This window comes from Rhinolophus sinicus, linkage group LG13, assembly GCF_036562045.2.
Source record: "Rhinolophus sinicus isolate RSC01 linkage group LG13, ASM3656204v1, whole genome shotgun sequence".
Taxonomy (NCBI): Eukaryota; Metazoa; Chordata; class Mammalia; order Chiroptera; family Rhinolophidae; genus Rhinolophus; species Rhinolophus sinicus.
The window spans coordinates 49,352,596-49,375,154 of record NC_133762.1 but is presented as its reverse complement, the minus strand read 5'-3'; the positions used below and the strand labels follow the sequence as shown (position 1 = coordinate 49,375,154).

The 22,559-nt window shown below is 39.3% G+C and overlaps 1 pseudogene; it reads left to right on the top strand.

The window, feature by feature from the left end:
* Nucleotides 1-19,552: 19,552 nt before the first annotated feature.
* Nucleotides 19,553-21,252, top strand: LOC109449012 (cyclin-K; annotated as a pseudogene).
* The last annotated feature ends 1,307 nt before the right edge of the window (nucleotides 21,253-22,559 follow it).

Sequence of the window (22,559 nt, the reverse complement as noted above, 5' to 3'; positions counted from 1 at the left end):
ATTATATAAATGAATGATAATTTATTTATACATTTCCCGCTGATGGACATTTGGATTGTTTCCAGTTTGGAACTATTATTAATAACGCTGTCATGAACATTTGCATATGTGACTTAGATAGACATATGTTCTCATTTTTCTTGGGTATAAATCTAGGAGTGGACTTGCCAGGTCACAAAGTAGGTGCATGTTTAACTTAATTAAAAACTGTCAAATGATTTCCCAAAGTAGTTTTACCAATTTGGATTCTGATTAGCAGCATATAAGTATTTCAGTGGTTCTTAATCTGTTCCAACACTTGATACTGATGGTCTTTTTAATTTTTGACATTTTCATGGGTTTACAGTTGCATCTCAATGTGTTTTAATTAGAATTTTCCTGATAACTAATGATGAGAAACAGCTTTTCAGGTTCTTATTAGCTATTCATTTATGTTCTTTTATGACATACATATCTAAGTCTTTTGTCACTTTTAGAAATTACTGTTTCTTTCTTATTGGTGTTTCGGGAGGATAAAATATCAATAGTATGTACATCTCTAAGAATTAGTAAAAGGACACAGAAAAACTCACTTAAAACAAGTAATAAAAAATTACATGCAAAATAAAAAGAGGTAAAATATTTGAACATGTAAATTATAGAAACAGGAATCTAAATAACCAATAAACATTACAGGACTATTTCACCTCATTGAAAATTTAAGAAGTGAAAATTAAAACGTTAATGATTTATCAATAACTTTCATCGACTGTGCATAAAACCAATGTGTGATATAACCAAGGGGTGGTGAAGATGAGGGAAGTTGAGAGTCTTTATAAGATACTGATGGGTGTGTACACTGGACCAGTGCCTTGATGATCCATGTGCCCATATCTAGAAAATTTGAAAGTGCACATCACCAATATTTAATCATTTTGCTTTTTATGTATGTACAGTAGGAGACATGAAGAAAAGTGTTCAGTACAGCCATGTTTAGATAACAGAAATTTGGAAAGATATGCTAAACCAACAATAGAGAAATGAATATACAATTGTTTTAGAGTATTTAATAAGAGTGAGCTATATATAGATATGTGTCATAGGTATAGACCATGGAAACACAATTTTGAATTAAAACAGTGATACATTATCACTTATAGAGTGTTTTTTTAATAAAAAGATAAATTACAGAGAGTATTTGAAAAGTAAGAAGCCATATATATATATATATATATATATATATATATATATATATATACACATATATATAACCATATAGATGTATGGTTTTCAAAAATGGAGATTGGACGAGCATCATCAACATTTCCTTCATTTTTATATCTTCGTCATTTCAAGAATGTTATATAAATGAAATTATATATTCTGTAATCTTTTTTTGGGCTTGGCTCTTTTCAGTGAGCATAATTCTTTGGAGAGTCATCCAGTGTGTTGCACGTATTAGTAGTTAGTTCCTTTGTATTGCTGAGTAGTAGCCCATGGTAATAAAGTACCACAGTTTACTTAACTGTTCACTCTCTAAAGGATATCGGGGTTGCTTTGATTTTGGTGCTATTAGGAATAAAACCACGAAGAATCTGTGTGTTCATGTTTTTGTGTGAATTTACATTTTCAGTTCTCTGGGATAAAGGCCCAGAAAAGTGTAATTTCTGGGTCATATGGCAATTATACATTTATTTTTATGAGAAATTGCCAAACTGTTTTCCACAGTGGCTGTACCATTTTACATTCTCATCAACAATATGTAAGTGATTTATAATCCTCACCAGCATTTTTGAAGACTATTTAAGTATATTTTACTTTAGCAATTCTTATAGGTGTGGTTCTATCTCACTGTGGTTTTAATGGATCTTATTTTTAGTCTTTACTAATTTAATACAATAAAGTGATTTCTCATTTTCATTTGGAGTGTTTTTTTCATCTTCTCAATTTTTTTAACCATTTGCATTTCTTCTATAAATTATAGTTCAGGTGCCTTCTCTGATTTCTTGTGTTTTAGTTGCTTTTAAAATATACTCATATTTCATATGTTTATATACTAATATTAATCTACCATTTTTAATTTCCTTTCTTTTCCTGATTTCACTGGAATTACTTGAGTAAGTAGATATTTCAATCTTCTTATAAAGCTTTGTTCACATGGCTTAAATGACCACTACAGCACTGCAATAAATGCTTTCTAGCTGCTTCAATTCCTGGTCAGTTTAGTTTGAATTTCACTGAACTCAAGGATTTTTTAATTCTGCATAGAATCTTCCCCTATATATTATACATAAATTTACTCTATTTCTATTAGTATTATGCATGGTGCCTTATTCACCTACAGTACCACATTATTTGCTACCAATACGTCATTAGTTCTCTTGAAGCCAGGTATGCTTTTCCTGGTTAGTATTTTATAGTCCTTGGCCCATTTCACAGTCTTGGAATGCAAGCTCTACACCCGGAAACGCAGCCATTTAGGTCCACAACATGTACAGAGATTTCTGAACAGAATAGAGATCACATAGGTAGTCAGAAGACTGAGAGAGCTTGAGAATTTTGTACTTGTGCATGTTCATTCTGGCTCAGCCACAGTCTTGCTCAGCGACCTTAGCAAAATTACTCAACTCCTTGCCTTTTCCATTTCTTCTTCTGTAAACAGGGATCAAACCATTTTCTGCCTCCTTTGGTGTGATCCAAGAAACTTCATTGATGCGATGAATGAAGGCCCTGGAAAGGTTAAGACAGAAGGCTGCCTTTAGTCGAAAATAGATTCATTTTAATTACCCACCCAGGGAATATTTGTGTTTGCCATAACTCCTCCTATTGATTATCAGATAGGGGAGAGTATTGACGTCTGCAGCAGAAAGCACAGGGTTAGTGTTGCAGGCTAACCCAAGAACCAGGGTGCGCATTAACAGCCAGTTACAATAATGCAAAACTCTGCGAAGGTCAGTTTCAGAAAGTCTTAACAAAGCCAGGAATTACTCTGAAGGATTGCTCTCTGCAGGCACAATCGACTTGTTCTCCAGAAACCAAATGAAAGAACACACGACAATGTACAGAGGTGAAACCATCTGAGATGGGGATGCAGTGGAGGGCTAAACCTACTACTAGGAGTCTAAGAAAGGCAACACTTGTCAGCCCAGATCCTAATTCCCACAACAAGGAACAAATACTTCCAGGAGGGTGAGATTCAGTGAAACATCCATCTGTCTCTGAAACACATTTATCTGCAGAAGGCAAGATTTACCTGTGGAAGGAAAGCCCTTTTTCCTTGGCTAGCGGAAGCTACCTCCCAGATTATTCCAAGCAAAACAAAATCCTTGCACCCCCAGACTCCTAATATTTTGAGGTTCATTTAGATCAGAGTCGACAAGCCAAATGCAGTGACCCACCATGTTTTTGTACAACTTGTGAGCTAAGAATGATTTGCATATTTTTAAGAGGTAGAAAAAAGTCAAAGGATGAACAATATTTCATGACACATAAAAATTATAAAAAGTTCAAATTCCAGTGTTCATAAATAAAGTTTTGTTGAAGCACAGGCACACTTTTTCATTTACATATTGTCTGTGGCTGCTTTGGCGCTACAACAGCAGAGTTGAGTAGTTGTGACAGAGATTGTAAGGCCCAAAAGCCTAAAGTACTTATTATCCAGCCCTTTATAGAAAAAAAATCAGCTGACTTCTGATCTAGGCCATCCTCCCACACAATCCTTTTATAGGCCCAACAGACCATCATCTTGCTTTGTGCTTCACACCCGTCATGGTTCATCACCTCACAAGCCCAGATCCAAAGCCTGTAACTTTGACAGCAGCAATCATCAAAATTATCTTTATCCTGAACTCAAATCTCCAACCCACTCAGCCTAATTTTGCTCTGTTAGAATAGCTTAGAAAAGTCTACCCCCTTGCATGCACAAAGGCAAATTAAATGAGAAGAATTCTTCCTTTGTCAATACCACACGCATAAACAGTTGTCAGCTGCACGGTGCCACTGAGCCTATAGGGGAATCTAGTCCATTACTCACTCTAACTCTCCTCTCAGCATCATTCAGGAGAGTTATGGTGTGTAAGAGCTGGGAACCACAGAGACCCACCACGTCCCACTGACCATGCTCTTGGTTGCTCACAGGGCAAGGCTGTGTTCCTGGAGGAGGTCTAAGCAGGTCCCATTTGTAATCTCAGGTGAGCACATGTGGAGGAAGCACTGGCTGACACTCTGAGCCTTCACTTCTCTCAGTGCGTATCTTGAGTCACTGAATTCCTGCCATTGAATCTTTATCCCCAGCATTTTTACCCCTCAGCCTGTAAGCTTATCTAAAGGAAGCAAGGCAAAATATTTTAAGTTATTAGAGAATTTCAGATGCCATCTTGTTCACTGTTGCTCAAAGACAGGTCTGTGGACCTGCAACATCAGTATCTCTTAGGAGCTTGTAAGAAATACAGGTCCCACCCAGACCTTCTGAATTAGAATCTGCATTTTCACAGGACCTCTACGTGATTTGTTAAAGTTGGAAAAGTACAGAATTAATCTATGACCATTCTATAAATTGGGGCCTGAGTTTTAACCTAGTGCCTTGAATCTGGGGCATGGTTCTGATTTCATTCTTTTAAGCAGCATCCACAAGCATCCAGCAGGAGTCATGATCACATCTTTTAGTGGGAAATAACCAGAAGGCTGCCTCATCCTGTTTCTCTCTCTTTATTCAAAACCAGTTCTCCTGGAAATCAGACCCTATTCTATAATCAACCAGTTCTGAGCTTAAGCTGTTCATATCTAGTGCTAGTGAGACACTCAGTTAATATGCATACACAGAAATTTTCAAGTAAGTACCTTTCAATGTCTTTCAATGGGTGAATGGTTAAATAAACTGTGGTACAACCATAACATCCATACCACACTCGGTAATAAAAAAAAAATTATTAATACACAACACTTTGATAAACCTCAAGGAAATTATGCTGAATGAAAATGGCCAATCTCAAAAGGGTGTATACTGCATGATTCCATTTATATAGCATTCCTGAAATAACATAATTAGAGCAATGGAGAACAGGTTAGTGGTTGGTAGGGATTAGGCTTGGAGGGAGAGGGTGGGTATGGTTATAAAAGGGTAGCATGAGGGAGTCTTGTGGTGATGAAAGAGTTCTGTTGTATTTTGATTGTTGTGATGGTTACACAGAGATACACTACTGATAAAATTGCACAGAGCTACACATACACATAAACACCCATAAACACACATGAGTGCATGCATAACTGGTGAAATCTAAATAAGATTTGTCTACACCAACATCAATTTCCTAATGTTGATATTGTACTATCATTTTGCAAGACACAAACATTAGGTTAGGCTGGGTGACATGTGCCCAGGACCTCTTTGTACATTTCTATGCAACTTCTTGTGAATCCGTAATTATTTATAATAAAAGTTTAAAAAACAAAAGTTAAAAATAGATGTATTGATATATGGATGAATGAATGAGCAAATCAACAAACTGCATTATCCACAGGAGGAGTGGGGGCTATAGATCCCTTTTAATTGAGAATGTGTTGTCTCTATTTTTCACTACCAAATTTTATAAAGATTCCCCAGTTATAGTTCTGTCCTCTAATTTGGCTGGTTCTAAGTATAAGTTATAGCCTTATTGGCATTTGCAAGATGAAGGGATATTTACAGGCTTCTCATAAAAGTACCTAAGATAAAGGTATATAATAATTCAAAAATGTCACAAATCTAGAAACATTTATCAGAGGAAAGTCTTTGACTTTCTGTAAAGCCACAAAAATATACCACGTTTCACACATAATACTATTATCTAAGAGCTATTTGGGGCTGAAAGAATTAAAAACACATTCATGGGGCTTCGAAGAGTCAAAATCTTAATATAAAGGCCCTGTTTTTTTTTTTTTTTTATCTCCTGCACCTAAGATCTTCTTTTTAACATCTGTCTTAAGTAAAATAAAAAATGGACCATGCATTTTAACATAATAGCCACTTTTGCCCTGGTACATGTAATTGCTCGAATTTTAGTTTTAATTCTTCCTCTCTCTTGTTGTAATTATAAGAACAATTAGATGTCAGAGTTCAGAGCTTGTCAAATTTAAGAAGAGAGGAACAGCCAAAATGAAATTTTTCCTGCCTTGAAATACCAATTGCAAAACAGCTACAACTAACGTTTTCCTAGTGCTTTGCTACTGATAACACACTTCAACTTCCAGACATCCATTTAGGCTTCAACTCAGACGATATGAAAAACGGTGTTAAAGCTAATAAATTAGGAAAATAGAATTGCATGGTGATTTCCCCACCAGTCAGCAAAGGCCTTTCTAGGTACAATTAAGCTCATTAACTTAAAAAAGAAAAAACCTGGGGACCAACCCCCATCATAACCAAAACAAAACAAAAACATCTCCCTTGATGACATTTTTGGTTTCCTGACCATGGCCCCATGACTTTTCAGGAGAACTTGTATGTGTCCTGAGCTTGGGAAAAGGAAAGAAATCTAAAGGTATGAACCAGGACTTGACTCTACCAAACATTGGTAAAAGGTAATAGCTTGAAGTTGATGAGCCAGAATTCACTGCTGGGTGAAGGCCTCCCACTAATTGGTTGTAAAAACTACCTGTAGACTAGCTTCTTAGTTCTTTGAGACTCCCAGGTAACAGAACGTTTGTGGGAAGCAGACAGGGCAGAATGTTCCCTTGGACTCCAGAATGCACATATTTATTGAATCTCCAGAGGTATGTGCTTTGGGAAAGCAACTCTCACCCAAGGCTGCAGGGGCTATTGAAATCGTTTGAACCCAGAGCCAAACTAGAAACCCAATACAAAAGTTCAAAAGGATCAGCAGTAAGGGTTAATAGATAAGAAGGGACAAGAAACAGAAAAAAGCAAGGGTAGGGCATAAAGCCTGGAATTCAAGCAGCAGAGTGTGTTGTGTACCTGAGGAATGACTGGGGCATGACCTAGGGCAAACACTGTGTTCTGTAGCTTTCCTTTGTGGACCATACAAAATGTAAGCAAGGTGGCTGGGCGGAAAAGATCAGAGGAAGGGCCAACTGAAGAGATGTGGATAGAGGAGAATAAGATACAGTTATTTTCCTCAAGCACCTTATAGGACAGTGGAGAAAGATGCATTCACTGGTAATAAAAAGACAAGCAGAATACAGGAAGTGCCTTGCTAGAGAAACAAATAAAGGCCCGAGGGAACGTGGGAAGAAGAGAAATGGGTTTTGATTCTGGGAATCTTGGAAGGCTTCACAGAGAAAGAAGCATTTGAACTGAATTTTCATAGATAGTATCTCAATAAGCAGAGCTAGTGGGGAGAAAGCATTCTAGTGGAGGAAAAGCAGGTTCAAAGGCAAAAAAGGTGACTGTATACAGAACATCCTCAGCATGAATTATTGAATATATGGAGAGTAACTGGTGCCTGGCAGGCCAATGGACTTGCAAAGAAGATGGAAAGACCCACTTAGACCATTGTGGGCCTTGGCCGAGGGGGAGAGCAACCTGCATGGTAGATGTAGGGAGTGGAGGAGGGAAGAGAAGAGGCAAAATCGTCAATGAGGTGAATATGTCAGAGAGAAGTTATGAGGTTCTTGATGGGGAGTTTTAAGGGGGCTGCAGAAGTGAATGAGTCTGCAGTCAGAGGTTGGCGTCTGATCAGAGACAAATTTGTGGGGAAAAAAGTCAAAGATAGCTTTGAGATTTCTACCCAATTTTACTGGGAGATGGTGATGCTCCTTAAAAAGTACTGGTACGAGGCTCGTATACTCGGAAGATGGTCTTAAATATTTTTTTTTTTTTCCTTTTTCAAATGATTCATATAAAGGATATACTTTTCCACTTTCTTTGAAAATCACTTAACTATGACATTATTTATAGCTTTAGAATGTTTCCTATATTAATTTGATTGGGTTATTTGGGTCAAAGCAGAGCCTGAGACAAGCCTTTGGGTCCCAAAACACATCATTTGTTGAGAGTGTTCTTGAGAGAAATCTGTAAGGGAGAGAAGGAAGTAGGTGGGACAAGGGAACTAGCTAAGCAAGAATGTGGGCTCCTCTGGAGTGCAGCCTCAGCCTGATCCCAAAGAGATCTCTGGAACATGAATTGCACCACAGACTTGGTCCCAATTTTAAGTAAAGGGATCAGTCTTCTGTATCCATCAGTCTTTGGCTTCCGGCTGTCTAGGGACCAAGGAGATGAGCTTAGCCTCTTGAGCATGGAGCCACCCGTTGGCTTAGAGCACTTCTCCAGAGAAAGGAGCAGAGGGGAGCCTTTATTCCCAACAGCTGCACATGGGTATATCTTCCTCACACAGAGCACCTGAATGAGGTACCAATAGGCCTCACTACCTGCAGACCTGGATGTTCACTTTAAATAACTATATCCTAGGGCATTGCAAATAAAGGATATTTTGGTAACTCAGCATGTCTTTAATTTTCCCTTGTCTACCGTGACTGAGGATAAGCTGGAAAATACGCTCCAATTCACATCTCTAATGAGGACACCTTGGACCAAGTTCTCCGAGATAGCAAGAAAGCTGCCAAGATAGTGTTGAGCTCTCAGAAACTTTTTCCATTTCTATCCCCAGCTTCAGTTTTCCCTACAGAATGTCATGGTCAGAATATACACATTCTTGTCTGAATTTGTGTCTTGTCTGAGTCTTGTGATGACCTTCACTGCTTGGTAGCATTTTAGCTTAACCATCATTGACCTCAAATTGCAGGAAAAACCTGAGCCCATATGTAGAGTGAGTACTGAGTGAGAAGATGAATGAGTGGGCAGGAGGATTTGGTGCTGAAATTCTGACTCAATCAAGTGCATTTCTAAGGACTTTTAGATGAGCAATGTGTGGTGAACAAGAAAGAGTGAATAATTTTCAGGATAAGTTAGGGTCATGACTTAGTTGATTATAACAGAATTAATGAAGGTTGTAGTTCTGGATTTGATCACTTAATGAAATTGTGCATTTCCATCACATAACTATAGAAAATGGACTATCCACAGTCTAGTTAAACCAAAGAGTTTTCTAAAAAAGTTCTCAAAAGAAACAAAACAAAAAAACATTTAGTTACGTTACAAAGACACAGGCACTAATTTGAAGGAGTTCTTGCTGGCCAAATCTAAGACAACTTGAATACAAAAAGATTTAAGGATGGTAATCCATGAGTCTATGCCAAAAATAGCTAGACAGATCAATAAATAAACAGGGGAGAAGGAGGGTTCTTGCTTAAAGCAAATCCTGATTACTGGCTAGTAGATGCAGCAGATGAACTAGAGCTGGAAAATCATTATTTTGCAACCATCATAATAAAGACAGGATCAAGCAAGAATCATCAAATGATGATAAATTCATGGAGAATTTTTGTGAGAAACAAGAGAGATACATAGTGTTAAGGTTCTTTGCCAAACTATTTTGTTAGTTGCAAAAGAAACATTAACTGGACTGTGGAGAAATTGGACAACCCAGTGATGGGGAAGAACTTAGACAAAACTTTGAGTGATAAAAATCATCATCACTACTGAGGGGCTGATGGACATCATATGTCTCCAAATGTGGTATCACGACCAGGGCACAGCACCCCCAGTGCAGCTCTCCAGCTGACAATGCACAACCTTGGTCTAGTCATGAGGAACCGTCAGAAATAACCAAAGGAAGAACACTCATTCAACATTTATCATTCAAGTAAAAGAAGGGGTTGTATTATTCAAAAATGTCAATGTCGTTACTGAAAAGACAGTCTGAAAAACAGTTCCAGATTAAACAAAACTACAGAGACATGGCAATTAAATAAAATGTGTGATCCTAGACAGGATCTTATACTAAAAGGAAAATGATGCTATAAGTGTCCTGAAATTCATAAGTGACTGTGGTTATTTAAAAAGTACCTTATCCTTAGGAAATGTACACTTAAGAATCTAGGATTAGCGAGACTAATGTATGCAAAGTACTCCTTCATGATTTACATCAGATTATATTTAATGTATATGTTATACATATGTACATATTATATTCAGAGAAAGAGAGAGAAAGAGAAGACAAACAAAAAGTCAAAATGTTAGCAATAGATAAATAGGGATATTCCTGCAGCTTTTCTGTAAGTTTCCAAATAAAAAGTTATTCATAATTAAGATGTTTAAAAACTATACATGCAAACCAGAACAAATATATCAGTACAATTATCCTAAAATTATTCTATCAGCTGAACAAGATGGAGTCCATTCCTTCGACCTTGAATCCAACACACACCATTAACCTAGCACCCAGACTACTACTGATGTTTCTGAAGTGGTTTCCCAGTTCTCAAGTTCTCCCTCTCCAATCACTTGGCCCACTACAAATAAAATGAGTTACCTTATAGAAAGACAGTTAGGGTAGTGTCCCTCTTCTGCAAAACCCTTCTAGGGTCCCTAGTTGACTACAAAATACAGACCAAACTCATTGATTTCAAGACACTCCAAATACGAGTTCTGTCAATTAAGTTTGCAAACTCATCCTAGAAAAAATGCTATATTTCTCATTGCTGAATATCACTACAGTCACCTTCAAAGTACTCCCCTTGGGAAGCTATGCACCAACACCTGCACCTAGTCCACCCTTCAAAGCAATCTTGGAACTCTTTTTCTGGAATGGCCAACAGAGCTGTCATCATATTACCCTTGATGTCCTGAATGTCATCAAAATGTCTTCCTTTCAATATTTCCTTCATTTTCAGGTAAAGAAAATGGTCATTGGGGCCAGATCAGGTGAGTAGGGAGGGTGTTCCAATACAGTTATTTGTTTACTGGGTAAAAACTCCCTCACAGACATGTGAGCTGGTGCATTGTCGTGATGCAAGAGGCATGAATTGTTGGCGAAGAGCTCAGGTCATTTTCATTTAACTTGTTCATGCAGCCTTTTCAGCACTTCCAAATAGTAGACGTCGTTAATTGTTTGTCCAGCTGGTACAAATTCATAATGAATAATCCTTCTGATGTCAAAACAGTTTAGCAACATCGGCGCAACAAGTTCACGAATTTAATTGTCTCACTTCATATATATTGGAGACTCCAAATTCGTATTCCTTCCTTAACTTCTACTACTATCCCAGACAAAAAGTGATATAATAGAACATGAACTTTGGGGTCAGAAAGACCCTAATTCCCACCTAACACCAAAATGAACTGTTTGAGATTAGGAAATTTCCTCAATCCCTCCAAGGTACAATTCCTTCATTTGTAAAAAAAAAAAAAAAAAAGTGAAATTACAATACAGAATATGTAAGATTATTATACTAATAGGCCTAATAATAATATGTCCTCTAGTCTGTAATAATAGTCATTCTCCAATTTTCTACAGAGGTTCCTTCTAACCAAAATTTCCTCATCCTGGACTTTTTTTTTTTTGCCTTGAGAACATTCTTTGTTTCAGCTTCAACCTCATCTGTTCTGTGGAAACTCTTCCATCTTCCCCACACACGTGTAATGGCTCTCCCTTCCACATTCTCTTACCCTTTCTTTTCACCGCACTATTACAAACTTATGTTTTATTCCCCATTCTTGCCTCAATTTCAAACCTAACGAGCTCGCAATAAGTATGGGATCTGTGCACCTGGGCCCTTCTGCCCTGCTGAGCACTGGGTGCTATTCCATGTAGTAAGTACTTATATAGTATCATCTCCCATTTTAAATTGCACATGCATTTAGGGCAGTGGCCATGTCTTATATTCATCTGAATTCCCCACAAGATACTCAACATAGTGTAGTGGGGTTCTGTGCCCTCAATTTTGGTGAAATAATAATGATGGTAATGATAATAATAGCTAATACTTAATGAAGTAGTCATTAAATTCATGTTCTAGGTATGTTATACATATTAAAACATTTAATCCTCACACTGATTTTATGAGGCAGACTCTCTCACTAGTCTATTTTCCAGATAAAGAACCTGAGACAAAAGAGGCTAAATAACTTGCCAAAGTCAGTAAAGTGGCAGAGCCCAGAATGAAATGCAGACAGTTGGGCTTCAAAATTCATTCGCTTAAACATTACACTGTACTGTTTATCCTTAGACCATATTGGATTTTTTACATCTGAAGGACAGCACAGTTTGCCACTGTGACAGCACAGAGAATGTCTGCAAATAGCGAAGATTGTCACAGAGAAGTCAATGCCATAGGGCAGCCATGCCACCTCAGAAGGCCATGTTGTTTTATTTTCTGGCATCTTTCCAGCAAAGACATTGCTTTCTTCCTGTGTCTTCCCTAGTCCTTCCCCTAAGCCACCAACTACTCTTTTATTTCCAGTCTATCTTAGAAGACTACATATCCTGGGTGTCTCACCACCCAATCTCCCCCTCTGTTAGATTTTTACTATTATAATGCTGTGTAACAATACTCCAAATATCAGTGGCTTACAACAACAAATGCTTATTTTTTGTGCTCTTCGCTAAAGATCAGCTGTGATTTGGCTAATCTTGATTGGGCTTACCTGGTTTAGGTGAGCTCGGTTGGACGCTTAGCTTCAGATCACACTCAAGTTAGCTTCATTTGTTTTCATAATTTTGAAACCAGATAGACATCAAAGACTAGTTCTTTATAAAACAAATAGTAGAGTAAAAGAGGCTAAATTAACTATAAAGCATGAGTACGACTTCTGCACATGATACATCTACTAATGCTCCATTGGCCAAAGCAAGCTGTAGAACCCAAAATGCATAGGTTAGGGATGCATACTCTGCCTACTCTGCTGGGAGGGAGAATCACATAGCAAAGGAGCATGGAAATATAGTTATAAAATACAATAGGTTTTTTAAGAAGGACTGAAATTTGGGAATGGTAATCCAATCTACAGACCTCTCTAATGCCCCAGAGAAAGCAATGCAATGGAGTCCCAACACAAATAAGGGCAGGAACAGCACGATGCAGTTTTTACCCTTGGGCTCCAATATGAACTCAGCCCCAACAGTCATTTGGATGTGGATGGATGAGACCACACCAGCAGGGATGGCTAGAGAATGTGCTCGTGTACAATAAACATGCCTGAGAATTGTCTCGTTACCCCAGCTTGAAGAAGTGGTGTACCATTATGCAATCAACCTACAAAGAGCCATTCAACACCCAACTTTCAGCACCGACTTGGTGTTACTGAGTCCAAAAGAAATGGTGTATCAAGGACCAATTGACCTCTCTGCAAAGACATGACTAACACACTTGCAACAATGTATTGAACAAGTCAGGGTGTGATTAAGTTCTCAACCACATAGAGGAGCTCCTAGAGAAAAGGAGGTATTTTTTAAAGTGATAATTGCACAGCATGGAGCACATGCAGAGGAAGCCCTAGGGAGCTGTGAGCTTTGAAAGAGGACCTTGAATGTCCTATAGATAGAAAGAGCAGATAGAAAATGTTAGATATGCATTTCCAGAGAGGATAATGAGATGAGTCAGAATAGACGGGGTGGGGTGGGGGGGACAATAATAGCATGGGAGATTATAGGACTGTCATTTAATAGAGTTTTAGAAACTTATATGCCAGGAGCAAGAGAGGAATGAAGGAAAACGGCCTGTGCTAACAAATACTTTGGCTGCCCTGGTCTGGGAGAAATTCCTAAACTGCCGTTTGGAGTTAAAGTACTATTTTCTGTGTTATTTATTTATTTTTTTTCCTGCTTCAAACCCATTTACTTTCTGACTAAACTGTGTGGAGAGAAACAAAATTTAAATGATTCAACATATGTCACCCAGAACTACTGGGCTCTGTTGTTCTTTTTTAAAGACAACCCCCTTGAGAATTCTATTTTCGGTTTGAGCAGATTTCCATTTCACCCAGAGCTGGGTGGGATGATACTTTCCTTTCTCTCCTATTCAGTGTGGGAGCTGGTTGGGATTCTTTAAAAGGCCTGCTGTGTTACTGAGTGTCCTGGAAGAATACAGCATTGCAGTAGCTGAACCAATAAATCATGACCTGGAAACCCCTGCTATTGTATCCTCCTGTTTATCACAAACAGAAGGAAACACAGTGCCTTTTCTTTCTTCCTCTGTGGCAATGTAGCAACCAAAAATTATAATATGAGGAGGGAGAATTAAAATCTGAAAGCTAGATATTTTTCTAGTTTTAGTTAAAATGTTACTCTGGGATTATAAACGTCATTACAGAGATTTCTAATACTCACCCAAATCTGGTTCTAGGAGCACAGGAAGATTACACATCCCTTCCTGTTGTCTGTGGGGTGGAACTATTTGGCTGGTTCTGGCCAATGGGCAGAGATGTGTGTAAAGCAGGCAAAAGCCTGTGCACATTTCTCCAGTGTCTCTTCCCTTTCTGTTGAACAAGGAAGCTGCTTATGCTTGATGGTGCAGCTAAGAGTGACACCCCAACACCCTGGACAACTGAGTTATTGTATGGAAGACAGTTGTCCTGAAGGATTTCCTGGGCACTCGGTAGACATTGTGTAAGCAACACTTTGTTGTGTTCAGGCACAAAAAATTCCAGAATTGTTTGTTATTGCAGTTTAACTTACTCAACCAGACTAAAAATAAATGCTAAACAATATCTACAAGGGTCTAAAATACAGTAACCCTAATTTAGGCTAGAGTAATTATGACTAAATAAAACAGAACCCAGAGGGCAGAGGTACCTGAGCAGCATAAATTGATCCTACAAACTCCACCATGGTTTTTACTCATAGAAGAATCCCTCAAAATCTCATTCAGCACCTAATTGTTCCTACCTCAGACACAATTCGCACATAATTTCTTCTTTCTAGATTAAAGCAGAAAGTTAGAAGAAGGGAGAGTGCCCTGAGTTCCAGAATTGCATGTGATAATTCCTTGCCTATGAACACTGGCTGGTGCTTATGGTTACACTTACAGCAACAGAGACAGACTACATTTTATCAACGTGGGTGTTTTTTTTGCATTCTCGGTTCTGAATTGGATGAATTTACAAGTGCTCTTTTTTAATGTCTGATTTTTTGAAATGTCATTTAGTTTGTATCTTGACAATGACTGTTTACCATCTTCTCTATGACCCTGACCACCCTGTAATACAAAACGTTTCTTAGAGAGATATGGTGGAAAGAATATCAGGAACTTGGTGGTGTTGACAAGAAGTCAGTGCAAGCACATTAGCTTGAACATGCGCCCTGGCTTCTTACCACTGGCCCACAGCATTGGCTCAGAGTGTACACACCAAAAAAATCTAAGGGGGTGTAAGGTATCAGTTTCTTATCATCAAGGAACAACATGATGGCAACAGGAAATGTATTATACAAACGCAGACATAAAACAGCCCTGTCTAGTACTGCAAGCTTCACTCATATTGGCCACGATCTCTTGGGGACTCTTTTCTAAGGCTAAGTCTACTTGCATTTAGTAACTCCAGGTATACAGAACTATATATCTTTTATTGTTACTTTCTCCCGCACACTTAACCACTGTTCATGAAGAGCAAAGTTAACAGGTGGTACCTGAGGGAGATTTGATGGAAGCTAACAGGTCACAATGTGCTATAACCATCAGATGTTTATAACCCACCTCTAGATGTTCATAAGGCACCTCTACAAGTTAATCAAATCTTATAGTTTACTAAGCATCATCTATTACTTCTCTACATCTGAAGCCAAGAAAGGAGGGGGTGACTAATAGAGAAATTATGGTGAATTTAATTTTCTAACCAGTTATCTCCCTGAATGGATACTTTTGTCATGAAAAGTGCCATAGAATTTAAGAAAATGGGTGCCCTGAGTTCTTGGCCAGCCCATTTTCCAGAATTGCATTTGAAAATTCCTTGTCTCTGAACACTGGCTAGTGTTTATGATTAGCACCCAGGAGTTTGAAGTGGTGTGGAAAAGAGGGCAAATGAGGGTGATTCATACCAGGTAACTAGGTATAAACTCCAGGAGGTTTTCCCCTCTCAGTGGCACAAGATCAAATATCCTCAGTGAAGAGTCCCTATTGAAGCGGGAAACTTTTACAGAGAAAGAATTCAGTTGTGACGAATTCTTTTACAAATTGGGTGTAATCACAGGTCATCCTTGTACCTCTCACAGCCATAGGACTAATCAGAGCTCTGCAGCATCATTTACAAAGTGGACTGTCAGACACAATCATTTGTTAGCGCAATCAATAATAATGAATTTGTGGACAAGTTCCTTATTTGTGATAGGGTGCTATAGAGATAGTACTATAGAGATAGTGAAGGGTATATGGAGATAGGACCCGTCTCTATCATTTAGAGCAAATGGGCAGGCTTAATGGAACTGAATTTTAAAGGGACTTTAAACTTGTGTGTGTCACTAGTAACTATGCTCTGATTTTCAAGAGCAAGACTCATCTGGTTTAAGAACAAATATACTGTAATTCAGGATTTGCCTTGATCTAGACTCAAATAATGGCATGTAAAAGAAGAAAAAAAGCCGCTAAAATAAAGCTGTCCCATTTTTACCAAGGAATTATTCTCCCTCCCTGCCCTCCCCCCCAGGAAATATGGAGCTAAAACAATACAAATTTCTGCTGTAAGTAATTGAGGTCACAGTCATCTGTGTCTTGCAGACTCAAGAATGTGCGCATATATGTTTGATTGAGGAATCAGCATTTGTTCACTTTTGAAGAACTTCCTCCCTATGTGACAGTTAACAAACCATTGCAAGTAATCACTTTAATCTCACATGGAAGATTTTGCTTATTTCTGAGGGGCCACAAAACGAAGGATTTAATAATTGCATTTTTGTCCTCTCAAGGGTTTAAAAGTATAGTCATCTACTATTTCTGCCCCTACAGGTATAATATTGAGGCCTGCCATTTGCCAGTGAAAAGATTGGGAGCAAGAATGAGATGAGGGTAAAGGGTACTATTTCAACATGGTGCTTTTCTTTCAGGAAACCAGACCAATTGAGAGGCAGGTAAGCATGGAGGGATAGTTTGTGTTTCAATAATGGAATGTTGCTAAACATCTATTGACTTTTTCCTACTTAAGTGATTCTGATATAACACTCATGGAAGAAGGCTGGTTGTATGAGTGTGTGTGTGTGTGTGTGTGTGTGCGTGTGTGTGTGTAAGATGAGGTGGAAAGAAAGGTTTGGAATACTTCCCCAAATCATTCTGTGTGAGTACATAGGTCTGTCAACTTAAAATTCATCGTTACCCACACCAAATATGCATTCTTTTTAACAAGTAGCACTGTAAGTTGTTATCAGAGTATTTTAGTATCTCTATGAGTCTTAATATGTCCATTTAAAGTCTCATTGTTACCCAAAATTCACATTCCATATAAGATTGTTAGAAATGAGAGACCCCAGACCATTGTTTTCCATGATCTAGTATCCCCAATCATACTGGAGTTCTGACTTTGAACTCTTCTGAAAGTATGGCTATTTCCTTGAACTTGAGGTCCATGAATGGACGTCAGAGATCTATGGACACTCAAAATTCTATGAAACTCTGTGCGAACTTGTATATGTATGTGTTTGTGTATGTTTCTGACAAGAGGTTCCATTGCTTTCATCAGGTTCTTAGAGTAGGTTTATAACCCTCGCCCCAAAAAAGAGCAAGAAACACTGCCTTCAGAAAGAGTGCTTTCTATAGCATGCACCCAGCTCAGTAATACATTTACTCTTTCTTTCCTCTCAAAGTCTCTAAGAATGTAGGCAAAGCTCACCTTTGTCCCTCTCCTATTCCCCTCTGTTTCTTTTCCCTTTACTTTCTCCTCCCCCTTGAACCATTCTTGGCCCTCTATGAATCATATCCCGGTGCTCTCTGATGAAATTATTCCCTCATGGGTGTTGCTTGCAGACTCTATTACCTCTCTCAGGATTATTTTACTCTGCACTTAGAACAAACAAACAAATAAAAAAAGTGAGAGTTTACACCAAAGGAATAATCTGATAGAATTTCCGATGCTGTGGTCTCCAGATTGAAATTACTTAAAGGTCCCTCCCAGCAGCTTTCCAATCCCACCAGCAAGTGACAATATTATTCTGCTTACAGGTGTGGCTGATTCTAGCCAAGCCATTTGTTTAAGCTACAAGAAGTCACAAAAGGACATAATTCTAGTTCAACAGGAGAAAAGTCAGCCTAAGTTGTTGAGAGAGTAAATAAGGGTTGGCTGATTTTCATGTTAATTTGTATTCTGATCACATAGCCTTATCTCTAAGTTATATAATAGCTCTTTAATAACCTCAGACCATATATGAACCTATATCAGTGCCCTCTCCACGAAGAGAAAAGGGTAAGATATGGCCAGAATTGCTTATCTTATTTTTTGTACAACATAGAAGAGCATCTTCCAGAAGGAAGTGCAGGCAGGCGAGCGGTGGGCAGTTCCTTAGCTCACACTCTAAGTGTCCAGCACAGAGCAGCTCTGAAGAGTCTGTGTCAGCTCTTCCCATACCTGGGGAAAAGAAAGGAAGCCCCCACACTGTTTTTCTTCATCTTCCTCCTGCTGATTAACCTCCAGCACCCTTTCCACTCCCTTTCTTCATTAATACACCCCGTGTTCCAAAGGGTATTCTCAAACATGTATAGATATCAGCTTCTTTCTCTTGGAAAGGAGGATGTAGCCAATTATCTGTTGATGGTCCTGAGAAAAAATAAATATGTATAATGAGACTGCTTAAATAAGCTAGAAAAGTGGAATCATTTTAGACTGTCCCTGCAGTTTCTGCGACTCTCCTGTGACACTCCTGAAACCTAATCATTTTCCATATTTTGTGAGCAATGGTGGGTGTGTGTGTCTCTGTTCCATTATCATTAATGGGAATTGGGAGCACTTAAGAGGAAGCAAGCCTTTCCCTAGAGATGTAATTTCATGCATTAAGATATCAAAACATGAGAGAATACACATTGATATGTGGTGGATTCATACGATTGGCTCCATTAACACTAATGGGAATGAGGCCCACATCTCCCTGCCACACTGCTGGGGCAGATGTATAAACCCTGGCGCCTCAGGAGGCCCAGGCTTGCTGACTGACCTTGCCCTTGCATGTAGTTTCCTTTGTTGTCAAATGCAGCTGGATAAATACAGCAGAATCCCTGACTGAATATAGATACCAGGTCCTTGCCCTGGCAGCAGGAAAGCTATGAGGAATGACTTTAAATGAATGCATGAGATTGATTCTGTAAGCCACATATAAACATCAGTCCAACCCATTTATGGTCATACCTTTCAAAGAACAGACAAAGCAAATTGATGATATCAGTTTTCCTAGAAAGGAGATGAAAAATCCTGAAACTCAAAGATCTATGTATGCTACAGATCGAAGTGACCTGAGGGAGCAGACATTCCCTGATGGGCTCATTGTCCACATTATTCCACTCCAAGCCTCACCTGCCTTTCCTCCCTTAGGGTAAAATTTGTACTTAACTGCCTTTCCTTTGGTGCCTTTTCTCTGTCATACATTCAGATATTCTCGCCCCACTGAATGTTTTGCATATTTAATATTTACTTGATTAAAAAGTCCTCGCCCTGGTCCAACATGGCTGCAGTCGGCAATAAGAGACATAGTTAAGGGGCTTGCCTGAGGCAAGGGGATTCTTAACATTTTCAGAAAATCTTTTGGAAAGAACAAGTCTACTTCAATAAATGAAGAAGACCAAAGAAAATTCAAGCCCTTCAGTTACCCCAGCAAACCTCAACCACACAAAACCACGTTGGTACTGGGATAAAAAGACTTGGCTCATTTACCCTCACAACTAGAAGTACTCCATCCAGCTGCTGAGGCATAGTACCACCGAGAGGGGTTCGGTTCATATTTGATGTGCACGCACATTTGGGACTACCTATGATACCCTGGTAACTGGAATAATTTATTTTCATCACTTCTGTATGTTTTATTCTTTCAAGCAATTCCCAAGATATGTGACAGGAGCTTGTTGTCTCTTTCTGGATGGGAAAGTAGAAGAAATGCCCCCATAATGTAAAGATATCATCAAAACAGCTCATAGTTTATTAAATTATGTACAATTGGCCAGCTTGGAGATAACCCAAAGGAAGAAATAATGGTTCTGGAGAGAATCTTACTACAGACCATAAAGTGTGATTTATAGGTAGAACATCCATACCGATTCCTACTCAAATATGCAAAACAACTCAGAGGTGATAAAAACCAATTCAAAAGTTGATTCAAATGGCACAGACATTTGTAAATGACAGTCTGTGCATGACCTTGTCACTGCAGTGGGAACCAGAGGTCATAGCAGTGGCCAGTGGCAGTGATGTATCTCGTAGGACGTTTGGGCAAATATGAAATACAAGAGTGGAACTCCAAACCCAGCATTGGAGGTGGTGAGAGCAGTTTGTGCAGAATGTCCCTGTGGATGTTCTGGAAGGCACCTGCCACTAAATCCTGGATCTGTACTCACAAGGAAAACAGCAGATGCCTCATCACATACCCCATCAGCTGCCTCAGTCCTCACCTCTCCATCTACCTCTCCCACCCCCACTCTCCCACCACCAATGCAACAAGTGCCACAGTGACAGCTGCCTCAAGGTTCAGAACAATCCCATCCCCAGCAGGACTCTGAAGCAGTCAACCCCGCCCCCACAGCCAGTCCAGTAGCCCAAAAAACCATCAGCACAACCTAGTCCTCCCTACCAGGTGAAGTGAGCCGCAGAATAGAACAAAGCAGTAGAACCACCACCACCTAAAACCCCCAGAACTGAGACCACTCAACTTCTTTTGCCTCCATCCCACCCACCGTCAGACCTGAAGACTCCCTTCTTGGCTGTCTTGGTTGAGGTCAGCCACCAGGTCCTGTGGATGCCAGTGACCTCCCCAAAGTCCAGATTCCTCCTCCCGCCCACCCGTTCCCTGTGCACCAGCCACCGCCTCTGCCACCCTCCAGCAACGTGACTGGGGTGTCCACTGCCAGCTCCTAAACCTCTGGAGAGGGCTATGAGAACCTGCAGTCCATGATGAAGACCTAGGGCCCTCGGATGGCATTCTGCCCCCAGCCTATGGCCCACCAGCTCACCTGCCATACTCACCCCACATCCACCCCCACCGCCAGTGAACCCTCTCCCAGCCTCCTTCCTCTTACCCGCCATCCTGTCCCCCATTCCCGGCTACCCTCCACTTCCACCCACCTACAACCCCAACCTCCCGTCTCCATCCCCACGCCTGCCCCCTACCCATGCTGTCTTACTCCACTCACCCTCCTCCAGGCCTGGGCCTGCTGCCAGCTAGCTACCCACTTCCAGCCACCCGTGCCTCCAGCCATCTCCCCACTGGGCACACCTCCACTGGTGGGGCTGAGGTGGGCAGCCTGAATGAGATAGCCTGATACCTTTTTTTTCCTTTGATTTTTTTAACAAAAGTTTTTCTAATCAACTTGAAAAGTAGTTGAAGTGGGTAAGCAGCAGGATACCTTGTATAATGCTAGACAGTTGCAGTATTGGAAGAAATGGCTGGGCCAATGAGATAAAATCAGGGTGGTCCTCCACATCTGGAGAATACAGACAGCGGCTTTCAAAGTAGCCTAGACAGCACTCAATGCCACTGACTGTGTGCTTTGTGTCAGCTGATGTTGGCTGAGTCCTACACTGGGTGACTTTATATTACGTAGCTAAAATGTTAACTGGCCATATTGGCTCAATAGCTTCAGTAAGAAGTGAATTTCCTTCTAGAAATCAGTGCCTTTTTTTTCCCTGTATGTTCAATTTTAAATAGTCCAGTTCCATCTAAAGTCAAGTTGTTGTCATTGCTTTCATTTTGTCCCATGTTCTGTCCCATGACACCCAGTAGGTCAGAAGAATCACTTTTTTGATTTAGATATATTTATATCCTTTGTATTCAAGTTATTTTGAAGGGGTTACCTGGTTGGATGGCTTTTTTTTCTTTTTCCTCCAGGAAAAAGGGGAAAAATATACTTGGAGAATCATGTATGCTTACATTGATCTATAGATTCCTGTACATAGAGAGATATATTTTTAAGTGTGAATGTAACAACATACTGTGAATTCCACCCCAGTTACAAATGAGACTATCCCAATACAATCAGTTTAAAAAAAAAACAAAAACCCTAGTCCCCTCAAAACATAAAATTAAGAAGAGGTACAACATCTTAAGGAGGATGACAGCATGGTCAAATTATTCACTAAGAGCCATTAGTCAGCAAGGAATAAAAATCAAGGATCCAGAGAAAATTAAGCAGTAAATTGTAGCAATTAAAACCATGGAGTTAGATATTCCTGGTTTTCAATCAAATATTTAATGTGTGATCTTGATGAAGTCATTCAACCTCTCTTATTTCCACATCTGTTATAAAATTAAGAAAAAAATCATGTCTCCATTGTAGGAATATTGGTAAATTTTGGATTGGTAATCTATGACCAAAATAATGCTATATAAAAAACATGCACAAAACCTTAGTGATGTACAATAAACATGTATTTTTGCTTATGAATCTGTGGGTTGGCTACAAGACTCTGTAGACCTGCCTTGGGCTTGGTTGACTGACTGTCTTTCTTATACTAGGTGTGATTGAAGAAAAAAAAAAAAATACTAGGTGTGATTAAAAAAAAATACAGTAAATATTTGAATTTAAAAAATGTATTACAGTAAAAGACACATTGCCATTAATCCCCCTCA